A 10,920-nucleotide genomic window follows, 5' to 3' on the forward strand; every position below is an offset into this window, starting at 1 on the left:
TTATTAAAAAAGTAAGGGGTAGAATGAAAATTTCAGTAAAATATTAACTAAACTAATTTTTTCATTTTTCAGATTATATTAAAAATTGAATTTATTATTATAGCTATAAAATAATATCTTTAAATTTTTTGAATAATATTATATAGTTGAGTTTTGAATTTTAATAATATTATTAATGCCAAAAAATATATAATTCTAGCAAAATTAAATTCAAAATATTTTTTTTATATATATTTTATATATATTTAATTTAATATAATTATTTCATTTTAAAGTATTTGACGTCATTATGATTTTAAAGTGCATTTAATGAAAATATTCTGATCAATATTAATATTTAATATACAAGAAATCATTTTTATAAATATTTTAACTTATTTTTGAAATTCCAACTAAAATTTATTTACATTTTAAAATAAAATTCCCTTTTTACCCCTTATTATTTTAATTATAATTTGCAAAAGGGTGCATACTGAATTTAGTAAGTTGAAGTTGAGGGTTGCAAGTTGTATTTCCGAAAGTTCTGGTACAAAATTGTTTTTTCAACTTTGTTTGAGGGTGCAAAGTGCATTTATCTCTTTTTTTTATGGAAAGTACTTGCCTTTTGGTCCCCTTCTTAAAATAAAAAGGTTACTTATAAATTAATTATAAGCCAAACATTGTAATGATATATTTTTAATCGATAATTAAAACGTCTAAAATTTTTCAAAATAATATTAAATTTCCGACCATTCAAATCAATAATATAAAATCTCAAATCTCTAAATAAATAATTATTTTTGAATAATGATAAGTAGCTTCCATCACACTCATATCCATGTAACACTCAGAGCATCTCCAATTGCTATAATGGTTGGCTAAAATAATATTAAATAATGGTTGTCTAAAATTTGATCAACCAGTAAGGTTTTGTTTTCCAATGGGGTTAGCTAAAATGATTGGCTAAAATAATAATTTTTTATTTGAATAAAATATTTTCAGTAAAAATTAAATTTTAATAAATTAGTATTGACATTAATTAATCTAAAAATCTGGTCATATTAAGAATTGTAAATAAAAATTTTGAAAATTATAACAGATAAATATAATTCTATTATGAAAAATAAACTATAATTAAAATAATATTTTTTTTATTTCTAGAAAAATAGATCATAACAAATAAAAATAAATAAAACAAATATGGACGGCTATGTGTGAGAGACCAAAAAGAGGAGAAATTACCAGTTCCTGTTGATGTGCTGAGGTGGAAGGGACTATAGATCTGTAGTCATTGGCCGTATATAGCCAACCGATAAAGGATGGCTATTTTTTTAGCCAAGGGCAATGGCTGGTTGGAGAAGAGAAATTGTGAGGGAGTGGCTATTTTTTATACTGTTCATCTGCCAGGTGTAGATTTTAGCTAAGGGCTTGGAAGCCTTGGAGATGCACTCAGATCCTCTAACATTAAGGTCATTTTTTATGGAGTCGTGGTATCGAGCTAAAATTAAGAATTGGATTAATATATTATGATGTTGGATTATGATGTTGAGGTATCATATCGAGTGATGCACAAAAAACCCACTGGACCGGGTTTCGACCATGCCTTAAAAAACCCGGGTTTTGATCGGGCCGGGCTTTTCGGGCCGGACTTTTTTCTAATTTAAATTTTATCGAGTTTTATTAGAGATTTCGAATACTACATATGTTAGCAACTAGATCTTCGTAAAAATGTATTAGTTTACATGTAATATTTTATGAAAACATTAATTCGTTGAAAACATTTAAGTTCAGCAAAAAATAAACATGTTTATAGAATAATATATATTATCATTGTTATCCAAATATATATAGTGTATTTACTATATCTTCTTTCATTATATATACAATAAAGTATATAAATAATATTATTAATCACAAATATGTAAATATATATGTGTTTAAAGTATTATTTATATTTATAGTAAATGAGAATTTAGAAATATATAAGAAAATATATTAGAATAATAAGATTTTAACCAGGCTTTTTCGGGCTTTTAATCCAGCCGGTCCAAAAACCGGGCTGGGCCGAAGCCCAGGCTTTTAACTGGGCTAAGAAATTGAGCCTAAGAAAACTGAGGAAGCTCTACTTGATCCTGAATGGATATCTGTTATGCAAAAAGAGCTAAATCAATTTGAAAGAAACAAAGTTTGGAGGTTGGTTCCTGCACCAAGGAATATAAGCATAATTGGAACAAAGTGGGTGTACATGAACAAAATGGATGAAAATGGAATTGTAACAAGAAATAAAGTAAGGTTGGTTGCAAAAGGCTACTCACAGGAAGATGGAATTAATTATGATGAAACTTTTTCTCCAGTTGCAAGACTTGAAGCAATAAGAATCTTTCTTGTATTTGTTGCACACTCAAATTTTATAGTGTATCAAATGAATGTAAAGATTGCATTCCTAAATATTGAGTTGGAAGAATAAGATTATGTGCAACAGCCACCTAGCTTTGAAGATCCAGAATTTCCATATTTTATCTAACAACTCCTCAAGGATCTCTATGGATTAAAGCAAGCACCTAGAGCTTGGTATGATACATTGTCAGAAATTCTGTTTAAACATGGATTCACTAGAGGAACAATTGATAAGACTCTATTCTATAAGCAGCATGGTGGTAATATGATCCTAGTTCAAATCTATGTGGATGATATTATTTTTGGTTTTACTAATGGAAAGTTATGTCAAAGATTCTCAAGACTCATGCGGAGTGAATATGAAATGAGCATGATGGGAGAATTAAGTTACTTTCTTGGACTTCAAGTCAGTCAAATAAGTGATGGAATCTTCATCTGTCAAACCAAATATGTGAATGATTTATTGAAGAAATTTAGAATGGTTGATTGTTCACCTGCATCAAGACCTATGTCTACGGCTACAAAGTTGGATGGAGATAAGAAAGGAAAAAGTGTAGACATTTCGGGTTATAGAGGAATGATTGGATCTTTGATGTATTTGACTTCTAGTAGACTGGATATTATGTTTGCAACATGTCTCTGGGCAAGATTTCAAGCCAATCCAAATGAGTCACACTTGATGGTATATGAAAACAAATTCAGATACTTAAAGAGAACACCAAACTTGGGATTGTGGAATCCTAAGGGAACTGGATTTGAAGCTGTTGGATACACAGATGCATATTTTGCTGGATGTAGGGTTGACAGAAAGAGCACTAGTGGAAGCTGTCAATTTCTTGGACAAATACTTGTATCTTGGTATAGTACGAAACAACAATTTGTGTCAACTTCCACAACTGAGGCTGAATACATAGTTGCTGGAAGTTGATGTGCTCAAGTGCTTTGGATTAGAAATCAACTAATGGATTATGGCCTATTGTTACACGAGATTCCAATTATGTGTGACAATACTAGTGCTATATCTATTAATGCTAATCCAGTTAATCATTCTTGAACAAAGCACATTGATGTAAGGCATCATTTTATTAGAGAACATGCTGCAAATGGTATTATTGAGCTTAGTTTTGTTCCAACAGAAAAATAATTAGCTGGCATTTTCACTAAATCTTTGGATGAAATAAGTTTCACTAGACTTGTTGGTGAAATTGGAATGTTAAATTCTTCATCCTAAAGGCAAGAACTCGGCTAATATATTGCAGCAAATTAATTTCTAATAAATCAAAATTAATTTGATTTAATTGGAAATTAGCCGGAATATGATTTATAAATATTTCAGATTTCTATTTATATTTATTTTTCAAAATTCAAAATTCAGCTTGGAATTTTTCAATTTCTAAGAAAAGTTGTCTAATTGTTAATTTACATTTTCAGTTTGTGAAATTAGCATAAGATAGAATTAAAAAGAAAAAAAGTATATAAAGAACTGAGTTCTCGATAAGTCTAACTGTAATATCCGGGATATCACGTGTAATTATTTTATCAATAAATTATTATTATGTGATTATTATGTAAATTATTTGATGATTGGTATTGATAAATAGATGTATATATGTGATAAAATGTGAGTATGTTAATTTTATTATGTCCAGAATATAATATAGATAATTGTGATATTTTTTTGGTAATTTTTGGATCGTTATATGATTTTATAATGATTTACAAATTTAATAATTATTTTCTAAATAATTAAAAAACTATTTTATAAGACCGGGAATCATCCGATCTCAACCGTTTTTACGTTTTTACAACCCAAAACTCTTCGGAAAACTCCTTCCTATCCTAATTTGGTTATTCTGAACATTTTCTGTGTTTCAACTTTTTCAATCTGGATTACGGTTTGACCCGTACGCGTCCCGGCGTACATATTTTGATACGATAATCATTTCGATAAAGCAACAAATCCCGTATTTTCAAAAGACGGGATAATATTATATTATTTTCGTATAAAGAGATATATAAGAAGCCGGTTTGGATAATTATCCAATATGGGTATCAAAATGGATCGTCTTTGCAGTTACTTAGTAGCTAAGTAACTAATTTATCGATCCAACACGAACCAATATTCCATAAATATATATAGCCCTTTTCTTATTTTATTTTATTCGTATAATCATAATCAGTCAATAAAAATATAGAATTTACAGAGAACACCTTAATTAATCGATGTGTTCTTGAAAATCGAACGCACAAACGAAGGCATTATCGAACTCCGATTCGGGTGTGCCATATATCAAATCAAAACTCTCGAAAAGACCTTTTTGAATCAATCAACATTTTTGGTATAGCAAGCAAGGTTAATTTCTTATTTAATTATTTTATTTTGAATTATTTATTGATTAAATTATGAAATTTTGTTCTTGATGTTGTTGATATGATTTGATGCTAAAATCATGTAGATCTTTTCTTCCTGGTCATTTTGGTATATTATATGACTAATTTGGAGTTCAATAACATGTCCAAAATGATGTTTGATTCTGGAAAATTTAAATTAGGCTTTAATGGTTTGAATGTTCTTAATTCGAAATTGGGGAGTTTTAATTTCGTTGATTCTGGGTAAAATCTATTACCACCACTACATTCAGGACATTCCCAGGAATCGAGTCATAATTTTTATTTGATTTAAGGAGTCTTATTTCGATCAGATCGGAAAACTAAATCGGGCGGCGGTGTTCTTCATTTCCGACCAAATATCCGGCTAGTATGTTGCTTGTTGGTAAAATCTGATCACAGAAAACGATTTTTGTCATATAGAAGAATTGATCTGCAGTTTTACAGGCCATTCTGGGATCAACGTTGCCGGCCGGCGTATTTCTGGCGGCTAACCGCGGCGGTTGGGGGCGGTGAATGGTAAAATTACCATTCGTACCCCTGTAGATTGGGGAAGATACAATTTTGACACCAAACTTTTCTAAACTTGCAATTTATACCCTCGTATAAACTTTTAAATATTTACACTTTACACCTTCTGTAAATTATTTGTTTTTACTTATTTATTTTATTTTCAAAAATATTTTTTTAATTATTTTTAATTCTTAAAATAAACCTTAATTATTTAATTATTTAATATTAATTGATAATTAATTATTTAATTAGTCAATTAATTTAAATATTAATTGATTAATTAATTTAATTAGTTATTAATTAATTTTAATTGATTATTTAATTAGATTTTATTATTTATTTGGATTTAAAAATCCTGAAAAATAGTTTTGATCTTTAAAATATTATTTAAAATTATTTTCAAAGCTTGATAATTATTATTAAATCATTTTAAAGTCAGATTCGGGTATTCGAACCTTGTTATTTAATTATAAATTGATTCGGAGACTCGTTTTAATTCTGAAAAATGTTCAAAATTTTGTATTAAATACTTGGAAAATGATTTTAACCCCAAATTTTCTTTGAATAATTATTTTGATCAAAGATCTTACGTGCTATGTGCTATACGTGAACTGATTGATGCATAATATAACTGTAAGTGCATTATTTGACGATTTTTATCATAACTTTCAATCCGTACGTCGGATTTGGGTAAAACGAAGGGTAGATGAAAGCTTATGACGTCTATGTGACAATTAGAATGATATGAGATTGAGTATTAATAGATACTTGTGATGTCTAGCAGAGTAAGCGAGGCATATGAAAGAAAGCCGGTGATCAGTAAATAGAACTGAAGCGTAGAAAAAAGAAAGCAAGTGATCGATGAATAGAAGCAAGGCATAGAAAAAGAAGGAAAGTGGTTGATGAGTAGAACTGTTAGATGAGTACAAGTAAGGTTGGAAATCATCTATGATAAGGCAAGTACTTCTGAACCTTCTTCAAGATACATTGCAAATATTTTTGAACTTTCTCATAACATGTTGATAGTATTCAAAATAAATCTTAATTTATATTGCAAGCGCTTTAAACAATTGTAAGTCATATGTCATAGACCTATTTGTATATTCGAGGATTCAACTCAACTCAAATAAGAATGTAATAAGTAAATAGTGGATCGACCGTCAGAGAGATCTCGCAATGTGATATCTGTCAAAGGATTCAGAAATAAGGTTCATCTACAGACTTGAGGAGTTATTTCACTGGAAGAAGTTCAAGAAGTTGATCATGCCTCAGTGATGTAAATCAAGATCGTGGATTTAATCAAGTGACAGAGATCTCGTCAGAGTATCATTAATTACAAGGATTTAATCTGAAGAAAATCAGAGTATCAAAGTCAAGACATGAAGAAACGTCACGGAAGTTAGTCACTCATGAACCAGACAGTACATCGAGTGTCAGCATTGAAGTGGTGGAATTGATTCATAGTCTCAGTGATTTTCAGAAGATTGTCAGAAGAATGGATGCTGCTCAGGGTTAGTATTAATTCTCTATTAATTAATTAAGTCATATAATTTAATTAAGAAAATAAATTATATCTGCAAAGATTAATTTATTGATTAATTGAATTAATTGATTAATTAATTTAGAATTAATATTAAGGATTTACAGAATTTTAATTGGTTAAAATCTGTTTTAAATCTAAAAAGACAACTGATTGTACTAGTATGACAATCGGTATGACAATTGAAAGTCATACCGAAAGTCATGCTAATTCAGTTGATTGTCTTGATAGAATTATTATTTAGATTAAAATCACTTATTAATTCAGTAAGACAATTTCATTTGTACTACTATGACAATCGGTATGACAATTGATTGTCATACCGAAAGTCTTGCTAGTTCATTTTAATTGTCTTGCTAGCTCTAAAGATAGTCTCACCGATTGTCATGCAAGCTTAAAGGGATTGTCATACCAGTTCATTTGCATTCGGTTGATTGACTTAAAAGAAGCAGAATCCAATTTGATCAAAATCAATCAATCAAAATACAAGAACAAAAAGAAAGCAGCCGCCTCTGAAAAATATCATTCTTCATCTGCAGAAATTCAAGATCAATTTCTAGTTTGTAAAGTTAAATCCAATCAACTAGAAATCATTCTCTTGTTCTTGTGTAACAATCTAGCGGATCAAAATCCCTAGAACTTAATCTCAAATCACGTTTAGCATTTGATTCTAATTATTGCAAAAATAGAAAAAGTTCATGTCGAATTTATTCTAAATTTGTGATAATTAATTTGAGATTAATTCCTTGTAATCGATACAGTTGTTGTAACACCTTTCAAGTTTAATAATATTTTTATTTAACTTGAATTTTGTTTCACATTTTTTATTCCGCATTTAATTCGATTATTCGGTACTGTTTGTATTCAACCCCCCCTTCTACAAACACATTGGGACCTAACAATTGGTATCAGAGCCTTCTGATTAACGAACAAATCAAGATCCTAGACTTTTGTGATTTTTTCAACTTCGTGAATTTTTATTTCTTCAAAAATTCATAATGACTTCATCATCAAGAAAAGAGGTAAAATACACTGACGCTGAATTAGTCTATCATCTAGGAGGCAACTTAGATAATGCACGTCGTGATAATGAACTGTTAAGTTTACAGATCAAAGACCTTGAGAAAGAGGTCAATGAATTAAGACTTGTGCATATTAATCAAGACAAGTTAAAAGAACAAGTATCTTTTCTAGAGAATAGAGTTAACTGTTATATGAAACTCGAAACTATTCTCAAAGACAAGATCACCGGTCTTGAGACTAAGGTTAGAGCCTACTTCAACTCTTGTTCGAAGGCTAAAGAGTTCTACAGTAAGCAAGCTGTTAATCAAACATCTGGAATAGGTTATGATTACAATGCTGCTATTGGAGAATTAGGCATAAACTCCCCTCCTCGTGTATGTGCTAAAGGGAGGGAAGTACCACATGTGCTTAAGGGTGTTGATGAACCCCTCTATAAACCATCAATTGCTGAACCATTTGATGCGACCTCTTCTGTTATTCATGAAGAAATACGTGCTGAAGATCATGTTAATGAGAAGATTGTTTCCAAGTCAAGTGAGTCGAAAGTTCCAGTCAAAATTGTGAAAGCAACTGAGACTAACTCAGACACACATGAGTTGGATAACAATAATGCCATGTCTACCATGCATAAATTGCCTGCTATTAATCACTCTCATAAAGCATGTTGTGTTATTAATTGTATGTCTTGTGCTTTTAATTTGATGTATGCTTATTTTAATGGTAAGCATATTTCTAGTAATAAGACTACTCCTCGTCAGCATATGAATAATAGAAAGCATGATAGGCCTAAGACTGCTAGTCCTTCTAAGGCTAGAAAGGAGACATTTGAGCCTAAGCCTAAACAGAAATTTGTTAAGGCTCTTTACAAGGTCAAATGTTCAGTCAGTGAGAAGGTTGAGAGCTTTAAAGTTAAGAATGTGGTTTTGCCTGACAAAGGTCAATTCTACAAGTATGCCGGGCCCAACCAAGTTTGGGTTCCGAAGAAGGGTTAATCCATTTGTGTTGCAGGGCATTAAACAGGTACAACCGGTAGTGTGGATTCTTGACAGTGGATCATCAAGACATATGACCGGAGATAGAGCCCTGCTATCAAATGTGGATTGAGAAAGCTGGCCCCCATGATTACCTTTGGAGATAACAGCAAAGGTTTATCTGAGGGATATGGCTGTTTGCAAGCTGGGAATGTTATCATTGAAAATTTTGTATAGTGTGCTAGGTTATTATCAGGAAGCAGCATCTAACATATAGCACCAGTGACGAGACTTGAGAATATTACGACATATCAAGCACCTGCTGGACATTACACTTGGAATTGTACTCTAGTAAGATGACTTCAGGTTGGTATGAATTAATGTACTGCTCAAGCAATTGTCATATTAATAACTCTATTATCACTAAGCACAATCATATTATTTTATATGTGCAGTGATATATTGATTATGCAACATAACAATTAGTATCTAAAGTACTTGACAAGTATCGGTCAATGATATCTTGTTAACATTATGTTGCAGATATTTGTAAGCTTTTGACATGAATGAGAATTACTTAGACTTTACCCTAAGTGATCAATGTTTTATCAAAAACTCATTCATATTGAAAAACAAAATCAAACTTCTTTCTACATTAGTGATTTCTTATTTCATGTAAAATCTTTTGAAATCACTATTGTAAATCATTTTCTCTCTATTACCATATATTCTGTGTTACAGGTTCAGTCTCCAATGACTTTCTTTCATTGACAGTCATGAGGTTGAAAACCCACAACGTCTATCCCAGACTGTAAAGACAAACACAAAAACAGAACCAACCAACACTCTCTTACCACTAAATGTAGAATGAATGAGCGTGAGGGAGATAGTGCCTAGTGCACCATATAAGGAAGGTTCTGTAGTCAACCCAGTAGCTCTGTCTCCTACATAGATTAGTAGTATTTAAACCGAGACAACTGCTAGCCCCATACATCTTCTCAAAAAGATGTAATGGCTGAAAAGGCACAAAAACAGTTACTAGATTCATTCTCTCAACAGGGTGCGTCTATTGAATTTTGCCTGTCGGCCAAGGTATCCGATGTAGTGTCACCACCTCAAATATAAACAATTCTTAATGCACAAGGAAAGGTTACACACACAAAGGATGAGTTGACGGAAACAAGAGTTTCGACCATTTTAAGGTCAGATTCGATTGTTCAAGGTTCGTTAGTGGACCAATTGCCTTTACAGGTGTTAGGAGAGGATACTGATCCAAAAGCCATATGTCAGTGGTCAGTATCTACCTCCCCAGGCTTAAATCCCCTGGATGCATCTGCGGATAGTGGATCTGACATAGGCGCAGATCGGCAACTTGTTGACAATGATTCAGATATTACCTGATGAGTCACATGGAAGTGTCTTCACAGACATTAGAAGGGAACTTTGATCTTTATGCTAAAATCGTTGGATCATTGTTTACCTTCCCAGAATTCAAATCTGGAACCCTAAAAGGGAAACTAGCAACTTGTAGATTATGACTCAGATTTATCTGACGAGTTTAACAAGGATGGGGATTTGTGAACTCCCATTGCACCACCTGTGACCTCCTTAAAGGATGGCTAAGGTGATTTTCCTTGCAGGTACAGCTGGATTTTGGAGCTATGAGAGAAGAGTGATACACTTGTGAGAATGAGTGTAAACACGAGTGGAGAGAAGAGTGAAACACATGTGAGGTACACTAAACAGAATCACACACTCACAGTGAGGAAGAAAGAGAAACTTCTTGTTATTTCTTTTCCAACCAAGTGAAATATGAGAACTCCTTCAGACAACGACATACATTCCTTCTTTAAGGGGGAGATAAAAGCTTAAGTAATAGTTTGGAGGATTCCTCAACTAAGGGGGAGAAATAGCAGGGAGGAAGAAAAAGATCCTAAAAATGTACACTACACCACACCATTGTTGTTTGTAACTACGGATCCTATTGTACGGGAGAGGTAGTAAACACAAGGTGATTTCCTAGTAAGGGAAGAAGCTGTTAGGGGAGTACCATTGGTTTTTATCTGCGGATCCTATTGTACGGGAGAGGTGGTAAAACGAAGGTGATCT

Source organism: Apium graveolens, chromosome 1 (assembly GCF_009905375.1).
Source record: "Apium graveolens cultivar Ventura chromosome 1, ASM990537v1, whole genome shotgun sequence".
Lineage (NCBI taxonomy): Eukaryota > Viridiplantae > Streptophyta > Magnoliopsida > Apiales > Apiaceae > Apium > Apium graveolens.